Source organism: Patagioenas fasciata, chromosome 15, assembly GCF_037038585.1.
Source record: "Patagioenas fasciata isolate bPatFas1 chromosome 15, bPatFas1.hap1, whole genome shotgun sequence".
Taxonomy (NCBI): domain Eukaryota; kingdom Metazoa; phylum Chordata; class Aves; order Columbiformes; family Columbidae; genus Patagioenas; species Patagioenas fasciata.
The window spans coordinates 17,785,752-17,795,765 of NC_092534.1; the positions used below are offsets into that span (position 1 = coordinate 17,785,752).

Genomic DNA, 10,014 nt, shown 5'->3' on the forward strand with positions numbered 1-10,014 from the left:
ACGGTTCTCGTGCCTTGGATGTTTCTGGTCAGTTGTGTTTTACGGTGTCGCTGAGGGCTGCGTCGGCAGCTCTGCTCTCTGCCCATCCAGTCTCGGGGACTGGCACTTCAGGATGCTGGGAAGAAGTTACTAGTTCTTGCAGCAGCGTCTTGGGTTTGCGCTGTCTCTGTGTGTTTGCGCCAGTGCCGCCGTCTCATAAGGGGCCGAGATGATCGGCTCTGTTTTGTTGTGGGGTTGTAGTAGAGGCTTCTCGCCTCACCCCTGCCTCCCTGTATGTCTTTGATCGGTGCCCTGTCTGCTTTCGGTGTCTTTGTCGTTGCGGAGCGTTTTTTGGTGCCGTTGCCGTCGTGTTGTCTATAACCCGCTGTGGAGCGTCTGTCTGCACATGTGCACGTTTGGCTCGGAGCTGCTCTGCCCGGAGGTGTAGAGTCAGGGGTGGGTGGACTGAGCTCTAGGCATCCGTGGTTCATTTGTTCATGTATACTAAGTCGTGTATGCCTAGGTTGTTACCATCATCTGGAATGGAGTTGCCGCGGGTAGGAGGGTGGACGGTCCCTGCGCTGGTGTTTTACCGTTCCCAGCCAAGACCATTGTTGACGAATGTTTTCTGTAGTGTGCTGTTTTTTCACCGAGTATTTTAACAATTTCTTTTTTCTTTTTAGGCGACCACATTGTTAATGTGACTGAAAACCATCTCCACAACTGCACAAAGTGAGGACCTGCCTGAGGTCCGTGGAAAGGATCCGCTGAGAATCAAGAAGACCCCAGACTCAGCTATTGCTACTGCTTTTGGACTGAATCGCTGCTATTGCTATTGGACTGAATGTTCCTTACCACGCGAGAGACGGAACCTGCCACCCACCAATGTGACGTTCACAGAGCTCAGTTTGTTGTCGGGCGGGGCTAGCTTTATGCCAAGGCTGCCCTGTCGAGGTGCCTTGCAACAATGTGATTGGTTGTAAGACGTGCCATGCAATAACGTGATATGCTGCATGTACTGTCCGCGCGCTCTGCACGCGCGTGTCCGGCGCTTGCTCATTCACTGTTACTTTCTTAGGGGGCTCCTTTAGTTTCCGTTGTCTCTGGCTTCACCCCTCAGCCCGACCGAGTTCATAGCCGTGCAATTGTAACGCCGAAGGGCAATGCAGGATAGAAGGTTTTTTTCTGCCGTGGGTAAGCATCCGCCCCGCTTTTCAGCGTAAAGCAAAGCAGCGCGGTTTGTTGTTTGCTTTTAAACGCGGCTGCTGGAAGCCGCGCGGGCAAAGGGTGGCGGGGGGGGGGGCGGGTCCCGGCAGGGCGGCGAGAAGGCGAGCGAGGATGCAGAGCGGGCCAATCGGATCGCTCGCGAGGGCTGGAGGGGCGGAGGGCTGCTAGACGGGGAGAATGGCAGTTGATGCGCGTAGGCAGCCAATCAGGTTGCCGGAGGGGCGGGCGTCGAGGGCTCCGCACGGCGCATGCCCGAATTGCGCAGTCCTCAGTCAGGTCCGACGCTGACTGAGGGCACCCGGGCGCGGAGCGCGGGAAGGAGCATCCAATAGGAGGACGGCGCGCTGGGGCGGAAAGCAGCCAATCAGAGCGCGCCGACTCAATCCCGTTTGAACAGCTGCCTCCCTGGCAAGCTGTACCCGTCCGTGGTGTCTCGGGGCGGGCACCGGGAGTTAACGGGGAAACGGGGGTCGGGGCGAGGGAGGGGAGGCGGTGGAGCGCTCATTTTGGCCTCTCCTTCCTCTAGCCCTGCCTCTCCGTCCCTTTTGCCTCTCTCTGCCTCTCTCTGTGTCGCCTCGTCTTGCTCCCTGTCCCTGTCTTTCTCTGACAAGCTGACCTGCTCTTTGCCCTCCTTGTTTGTGGAATCGCAGGCTCATTCTGCTTGGAAAAGACACGTGCAATTTTAAATTTGGGGTTGACTTCTAGGTTTTTTTCCCCCCGTTAGTGCAAATCGACGGCACGTTGTCCTGTGGCTCAATCCACGTTCTGTTCCGTGGAGTCTTCAACTTAGGATGCTCAGGTAAGGAAGTTTGTCCTTCCAGAAAAGGACCAGTCATTGGTAGGACTGAGAGAGGCTTTTAAGTGCGTGATCAGAATTTAAGCCAAATTCCACTTGACGTTGCTGCTGTCGGTCTTGGCTTTCACTGGTTTCCCCGCGGCCCCCTAGCGTTTGGGAGCTCGGAGTGGGCGTTTTTTTTCCCCGAGGAGAGGCTACGCTTAAGAATGAATGTGTTTCCTCAAAGAAGCGCAAGTCCGTTTGCGTAAGCCCAGCCTAGTCAGGTTGTGTTTTACGGGCGGGAGCTGAACCTCTTTGTGGTCGGCAGCGTGGCAGTCCAAAGCAAGGGCGGCCAGGCGGGTGAGCGGCCCAGGTAAGGGAGGGGGAGGCGGGCCCGTCTGAGGGCGGGCTGCGCTTCCGGGCGGCGTCCGAGCGGGTGCCTTTGTTTTTGCGGGTGCCGCAGACGAGCTCGGAGGGGCGAAGCCGCACGCCGACCAGCAGCAGCCGAGAAGGTGAGGCGGCGGTGGGAGCCGGGGAGCCCAGTGTTGCGTGGTGACTCGGTTCAGCGTTTCCTCCTTGTTTTGCAGGCTCCTTTTGGGCCCTTTGGGCTCGGAGGAGCGTTTGTGGTGAGCCGGGGTAGGGGCGAGGAGGAGCGTGGGGCTGGGGACTCGTTCCAAGCGCTGCAGTTCTTTCGTTTCTCGCTGTCTTAGGCGTCACGAGCGATGCGGGTTTCTGACTACGCCCGTGGCACGACCCGCCGAACAGAACGCCGTGGATCTTAGCAGGAGGTGGGCGTTGCGGAAGGAGTCGGCGTTTACCCCGCGATACCGTGTGCTGGCACGGCTTAGTGAGCGTGCGTTTTCTCGTGTTGCTGTAGATGCTGAAGAGGAACCCGGCGATGCCGGCAGATCCCCGTTAGCGCACGTGGCGTTACCCTCTGTTGAAGATGGATTCGGTCCCTGGGCGCTCTGAAAGCTAAGTGGAGGCACGAGGGCTGGGAAGGGGCCGGGAGGGGCTGGAAGTTCTCATAAGGGAAAGAGCCATCCAGGAACAGTGCCCTTTGGGCGGTTAAAAGACCCTGGGGACTTTACAGAGCGATGCCAGCGTGTGCCGGGCAGGGCAGCTCCAGCCTGTGCCTGTTGTCGTGTCGCTCGGGAAGCCTGCCTCGCGCCTGTCAGACGATCCTGGGGTCTCGTTGCGCTCGAGGGGCACGACAGGCATCTCGGGTGCCATCCCGGGGTCTGGAATGCCGGCGCCGGTTGGCGTAGCGCCAGTCGGGTGCTGGTTTTCTTGTATCAGCAGCGGGAAGCGTGGACGGTTCTCGTGCCTTGGATGTTTCTGGTCAGTTGTGTTTTACGGTGTCGCTGAGGGCTGCGTCGGCAGCTCTGCTCTCTGCCCATCCAGTCTCGGGGACTGGCACTTCAGGATGCTGGGAAGAAGTTACTAGTTCTTGCAGCAGCGTCTTGGGTTTGCGCTGTCTCTGTGTGTTTGCGCCAGTGCCGCCGTCTCATAAGGGGCCGAGATGATCGGCTCTGTTTTGTTGTGGGGTTGTAGTAGAGGCTTCTCGCCTCACCCCTGCCTCCCTGTATGTCTTTGATCGGTGCCCTGTCTGCTTTCGGTGTCTTTGTCGTTGCGGAGCGTTTTTTGGTGCCGTTGCCGTCGTGTTGTCTATAACCCGCTGTGGAGCGTCTGTCTGCACATGTGCACGTTTGGCTCGGAGCTGCTCTGCCCGGAGGTGTAGAGTCAGGGGTGGGTGGACTGAGCTCTAGGCATCCGTGGTTCATTTGTTCATGTATACTAAGTCGTGTATGCCTAGGTTGTTACCATCATCTGGAATGGAGTTGCCGCGGGTAGGAGGGTGGACGGTCCCTGCGCTGGTGTTTTACCGTTCCCAGCCAAGACCATTGTTGACGAATGTTTTCTGTAGTGTGCTGTTTTTTCACCGAGTATTTTAACAATTTCTTTTTTCTTTTTAGGCGACCACATTGTTAATGTGACTGAAAACCATCTCCACAACTGCACAAAGTGAGGACCTGCCTGAGGTCCGTGGAAAGGATCCGCTGAGAATCAAGAAGACCCCAGACTCAGCTATTGCTACTGCTTTTGGACTGAATCGCTGCTATTGCTATTGGACTGAATGTTCCTTACCACGCGAGAGACGGAACCTGCCACCCACCAATGTGACGTTCACAGAGCTCAGTTTGTTGTCGGGCGGGGCTAGCTTTATGCCAAGGCTGCCCTGTCGAGGTGCCTTGCAACAATGTGATTGGTTGTAAGACGTGCCATGCAATAACGTGATATGCTGCATGTACTGTCCGCGCGCTCTGCACGCGCGTGTCCGGCGCTTGCTCATTCACTGTTACTTTCTTAGGGGGCTCCTTTAGTTTCCGTTGTCTCTGGCTTCACCCCTCAGCCCGACCGAGTTCATAGCCGTGCAATTGTAACGCCGAAGGGCAATGCAGGATAGAAGGTTTTTTTCTGCCGTGGGTAAGCATCCGCCCCGCTTTTCAGCGTAAAGCAAAGCAGCGCGGTTTGTTGTTTGCTTTTAAACGCGGCTGCTGGAAGCCGCGCGGGCAAAGGGTGGCGGGGGGGGGGGGGGGGTCCCGGCAGGGCGGCGAGAAGGCGAGCGAGGATGCAGAGCGGGCCAATCGGATCGCTCGCGAGGGCTGGAGGGGCGGAGGGCTGCTAGACGGGGAGAATGGCAGTTGATGCGCGTAGGCAGCCAATCAGGTTGCCGGAGGGGCGGGCGTCGAGGGCTCCGCACGGCGCATGCCCGAATTGCGCAGTCCTCAGTCAGGTCCGACGCTGACTGAGGGCACCCGGGCGCGGAGCGCGGGAAGGAGCATCCAATAGGAGGACGGCGCGCTGGGGCGGAAAGCAGCCAATCAGAGCGCGCCGACTCAATCCCGTTTGAACAGCTGCCTCCCTGGCAAGCTGTACCCGTCCGTGGTGTCTCGGGGCGGGCACCGGGAGTTAACGGGGAAACGGGGGTCGGGGCGAGGGAGGGGAGGCGGTGGAGCGCTCATTTTGGCCTCTCCTTCCTCTAGCCCTGCCTCTCCGTCCCTTTTGCCTCTCTCTGCCTCTCTCTGTGTCGCCTCGTCTTGCTCCCTGTCCCTGTCTTTCTCTGACAAGCTGACCTGCTCTTTGCCCTCCTTGTTTGTGGAATCGCAGGCTCATTCTGCTTGGAAAAGACACGTGCAATTTTAAATTTGGGGTTGACTTCTAGGTTTTTTTCCCCCCGTTAGTGCAAATCGACGGCACGTTGTCCTGTGGCTCAATCCACGTTCTGTTCCGTGGAGTCTTCAACTTAGGATGCTCAGGTAAGGAAGTTTGTCCTTCCAGAAAAGGACCAGTCATTGGTAGGACTGAGAGAGGCTTTTAAGTGCGTGATCAGAATTTAAGCCAAATTCCACTTGACGTTGCTGCTGTCGGTCTTGGCTTTCACTGGTTTCCCCGCGGCCCCCTAGCGTTTGGGAGCTCGGAGTGGGCGTTTTTTTTCCCCGAGGAGAGGCTACGCTTAAGAATGAATGTGTTTCCTCAAAGAAGCGCAAGTCCGTTTGCGTAAGCCCAGCCTAGTCAGGTTGTGTTTTACGGGCGGGAGCTGAACCTCTTTGTGGTCGGCAGCGTGGCAGTCCAAAGCAAGGGCGGCCAGGCGGGTGAGCGGCCCAGGTAAGGGAGGGGGAGGCGGGCCCGTCTGAGGGCGGGCTGCGCTTCCGGGCGGCGTCCGAGCGGGTGCCTTTGTTTTTGCGGGTGCCGCAGACGAGCTCGGAGGGGCGAAGCCGCACGCCGACCAGCAGCAGCCGAGAAGGTGAGGCGGCGGTGGGAGCCGGGGAGCCCAGTGTTGCGTGGTGACTCGGTTCAGCGTTTCCTCCTTGTTTTGCAGGCTCCTTTTGGGCCCTTTGGGCTCGGAGGAGCGTTTGTGGTGAGCCGGGGTAGGGGCGAGGAGGAGCGTGGGGCTGGGGACTCGTTCCAAGCGCTGCAGTTCTTTCGTTTCTCGCTGTCTTAGGCGTCACGAGCGATGCGGGTTTCTGACTACGCCCGTGGCACGACCCGCCGAACAGAACGCCGTGGATCTTAGCAGGAGGTGGGCGTTGCGGAAGGAGTCGGCGTTTACCCCGCGATACCGTGTGCTGGCACGGCTTAGTGAGCGTGCGTTTTCTCGTGTTGCTGTAGATGCTGAAGAGGAACCCGGCGATGCCGGCAGATCCCCGTTAGCGCACGTGGCGTTACCCTCTGTTGAAGATGGATTCGGTCCCTGGGCGCTCTGAAAGCTAAGTGGAGGCACGAGGGCTGGGAAGGGGCCGGGAGGGGCTGGAAGTTCTCATAAGGGAAAGAGCCATCCAGGAACAGTGCCCTTTGGGCGGTTAAAAGACCCTGGGGACTTTACAGAGCGATGCCAGCGTGTGCCGGGCAGGGCAGCTCCAGCCTGTGCCTGTTGTCGTGTCGCTCGGGAAGCCTGCCTCGCGCCTGTCAGACGATCCTGGGGTCTCGTTGCGCTCGAGGGGCACGACAGGCATCTAGGGTGCCATCCCGGGGTCTGGAATGCCGGCGCCGGTTGGCGTAGCGCCAGTCGGGTGCTGGTTTTCTTGTATCAGCAGCGGGAAGCGTGGACGGTTCTCGTGCCTTGGATGTTTCTGGTCAGTTGTGTTTTACGGTGTCGCTGAGGGCTGCGTCGGCAGCTCTGCTCTCTGCCCATCCAGTCTCGGGGACTGGCACTTCAGGATGCTGGGAAGAAGTTACTAGTTCTTGCAGCAGCGTCTTGGGTTTGCGCTGTCTCTGTGTGTTTGCGCCAGTGCCGCCGTCTCATAAGGGGCCGAGATGATCGGCTCTGTTTTGTTGTGGGGTTGTAGTAGAGGCTTCTCGCCTCACCCCTGCCTCCCTGTATGTCTTTGATCGGTGCCCTGTCTGCTTTCGGTGTCTTTGTCGTTGCGGAGCGTTTTTTGGTGCCGTTGCCGTCGTGTTGTCTATAACCCGCTGTGGAGCGTCTGTCTGCACATGTGCACGTTTGGCTCGGAGCTGCTCTGCCCGGAGGTGTAGAGTCAGGGGTGGGTGGACTGAGCTCTAGGCATCCGTGGTTCATTTGTTCATGTATACTAAGTCGTGTATGCCTAGGTTGTTACCATCATCTGGAATGGAGTTGCCGCGGGTAGGAGGGTGGACGGTCCCTGCGCTGGTGTTTTACCGTTCCCAGCCAAGACCATTGTTGACGAATGTTTTCTGTAGTGTGCTGTTTTTTCACCGAGTATTTTAACAATTTCTTTTTTCTTTTTAGGCGACCACATTGTTAATGTGACTGAAAACCATCTCCACAACTGCACAAAGTGAGGGACCTGCCTGAGTCCGTGGAAAGGATCCGCTGAGAATCAAGAAGACCCCAGACTCAGCTATTGCTACTGCTTTTGGACTGAATCGCTGCTATTGCTATTGGACTGAATGTTCCTTACCACGCGAGAGACGGAACCTGCCCACCCACCAATGTGACGTTCACAGAGCTCAGTTTGTTGTCGGGCGGGGCTAGCTTTATGCCAAGGCTGCCCTGTCGAGGTGCCTTGCAACAATGTGATTGGTTGTAAGACGTGCCATGCAATAAACGTGATATGCTGCATGTACTGTCCGCGCGCTCTGCACGCGCGTGTCCGGCCGCTTGCTCATTCACTGTTACTTTCTTAGGGGGCTCCTTTAGTTTCCGTTGTCTCTGGCTTCACCCCTCAGCCCGACCGAGTTCATAGCCGTGCAATTGTAACGCCGAAGGGCAATGCAGGATAGAAGGTTTTTTTCTGCCGTGGGTAAGCATCCGCCCCGCTTTTCAGCGTAAAGCAAAGCAGCGCGGTTTGTTGTTTGCTTTTAAACGCGGGCTGCTGGAAGCCCGCGCGGGCAAAGGGTGGCGGGGGGGGGGGGGGGGGGTCCCGGCAGGGGCGACGAGAAGGCGAGCGAGGATGCAGAGCGGGCCAATCGGATCGCTCGCGAGGGCTGGAGGGGCGGAGGGCTGCTAGACGGGGAGAATGGCAGTTTGATGCGCGTAGGCAGCCAATCAGGTTGCCGGAGGGGCGGGCGTCGAGGGCTCCGCACGGCGCATGCCCGAATTGCGCAGTCCTCAGTCAGGTCCGACGCTGACTGAGGGCACCCGGGCGCGGAGCGCGGGAAGGAGCATCCAATAGGAGGACGGCGCGCTGGGGCGGAAAGCAGCCAATCAGAGCGCGCCGACTCAATCCCGTTTGAACAGCTGCCTCCTGGCAAAGCTGTACCCGTCCGTGGTGTCTCGGGGGCGGGCACCGGGAGTTAACGGGGAAACGGGGGTCGGGGCGAGGGAGGGGAGGCGGTGGAGCGCTCATTTTGGCCTCTCCTTCCTCTAGCCCTGCCTCTCCGTCCCTTTTGCCTCTCTCTGCCTCTCTCTGTGTCCGCCTCGTCTTGCTCCCTGTCCCTGTCTTTCTCTGACAAGCTGACCTGCTCTTTGCCCTCCTTGTTGTGGAATCGCAGGCTCATTCTGCTTGGAAAAGACACGTGCAATTTTAAATTTGGGGTTGACTTCTAGGTTTTTTTTCCCCCCGTTAGTGCAAATCGACGGCACGTTGTCCTGTGGCTCAATCCACGTTCTGTTCCGTGGAGTCTTCAACTTAGGATGCTCAGGTAAGGAAGTTTGTCCTTCCAGAAAAGGACCAGTCATTGGTAGGACTGAGAGAGGCTTTTAAGTGCGTGATCAGAATTTAAGCCAAATTCCACTTGACGTTGCTGCTGTCGGTCTTGGCTTTCACTGGTTTCCCCGCGGCCCCCTAGCATTTGGGAGCTCGGAGTGGGCGTTTTTTTTCCCCGAGGAGAGGCTACGCTTAAGAATGAATGTGTTTCCTCAAAGAAGCGCAAGTCCGTTTGCGTAAGCCCAGCCTAGTCAGGTTGTGTTTTACGGGCGGGAGCTGAACCTCTTTGTGGTCGGCAGCGTGGCAGTCCAAAGCAAGGGGCGGCCAGGCGGGGTGAGCGGCCCAGGTAAGGGAGGGGGAGGCGGGCCCGTCTGAGGGCGGGCTGCGCTTCCGGGCGGCGTCCGAGCGGGTGCCTTTGTTTTTGCGGGTGCCGCAGACGAGCTCGGAGGGGCGAAGCCGCACGCCGACCAGCAGCAGCCGAGAAGGTGAGGCGGCGGTGGGAGCCGGGGAGCCCAGTGTTGCGTGGTGACTCGGTTCAGCGTTTCCTCCTTGTTTTGCAGGCTCCTTTTGGGCCCTTTGGGCTCGGAGGAGCGTTTGTGGTGAGCCGGGGTAGGGGCGAGGAGGAGCGTGGGGCTGGGGACTCGTTCCAAGCGCTGCAGTTCTTTCGTTTCTCGCTGTCTTAGGCGTCACGAGCGATGCGGGTTTCTGACTACGCCCGTGGCACGACCCGCCGAACAGAACGCCGTGGATCTTAGCAGGAGGTGGGCGTTGCGGAAGGAGTCGGCGTTTACCCCGCGATACCGTGTGCTGGCACGGCTTAGTGAGCGTGCGTTTTCTCGTGTTGCTGTAGATGCTGAAGAGGAACCCGGCGATGCCGGCAGATCCCCGTTAGCGCACGTGGCGTTACCCTCTGTTGAAGATGGATTCGGTCCCTGGGCGCTCTGAAAGCTAAGTGGAGGCACGAGGGCTGGGAAGGGGCCGGGAGGGGCTGGAAGTTCTCATAAGGGAAAGAGCCATCCAGGAACAGTGCCCTTTGGGCGGTTAAAAGACCCTGGGGACTTTACAGAGCGATGCCAGCGTGTGCCGGGCAGGGCAGCTCCAGCCTGTGCCTGTTGTCGTGTCGCTCGGGAAGCCTGCCTCGCGCCTGTCAGACGATCCTGGGGTCTCGTTGCGCTCGAGGGGCACGACAGGCATCTCGGGTGCCATCCCGGGGTCTGGAATGCCGGCGGCCGGTTGGCGTAGCGCCAGTCGGGTGCTGGTTTTCTTGTATCAGCAGCGGGAAGCGTGGACGGTTCTCGTGCCTTGGATGTTTCTGGTCAGTTGTGTTTTACGGTGTCGCTGAGGGCTGCGTCGGCAGCTCTGCTCTCTGCCCATCCAGTCTCGGGGACTGGCACTTCAGGA

At 58.7% G+C, this 10,014-nt stretch overlaps 2 long non-coding RNA genes across 32 annotated transcripts in view; both read left to right on the forward strand.

The window, feature by feature from the left end:
* LOC139829146 (uncharacterized) overlaps nucleotides 1-6,490 on the forward strand; it is a 40,770-nt gene extending 34,280 nt beyond the window's left edge. For 28 of the 31 annotated variants that reach the window (XR_011741455.1, XR_011741453.1, XR_011741470.1 and 25 more), the window contains 8 exons: nucleotides 663-1,173; nucleotides 1,931-2,005; nucleotides 2,692-2,769; nucleotides 2,859-2,966; nucleotides 3,958-4,468; nucleotides 5,227-5,789; nucleotides 5,988-6,065; nucleotides 6,155-6,490. This is a non-coding gene — a long non-coding RNA (uncharacterized lncRNA). The remainder of the gene's footprint in view (nucleotides 1-662; nucleotides 1,174-1,930; nucleotides 2,006-2,691; nucleotides 2,770-2,858; nucleotides 2,967-3,957; nucleotides 4,469-5,226; nucleotides 5,790-5,987; nucleotides 6,066-6,154) is intronic. The other 3 variants (XR_011741454.1, XR_011741465.1, XR_011741479.1) reach the window with 3 other exon arrangements.
* A 1,148-nt stretch (nucleotides 6,491-7,638) lies between these two features.
* Nucleotides 7,639-9,834, forward strand: LOC139829154 (uncharacterized). The gene is made up of 4 exons (XR_011741502.1): nucleotides 7,639-7,767; nucleotides 8,534-8,608; nucleotides 9,297-9,374; nucleotides 9,464-9,834. It is a non-coding gene; the product is annotated as an uncharacterized lncRNA (long non-coding RNA).
* The last annotated feature ends 180 nt before the right edge of the window (nucleotides 9,835-10,014 follow it).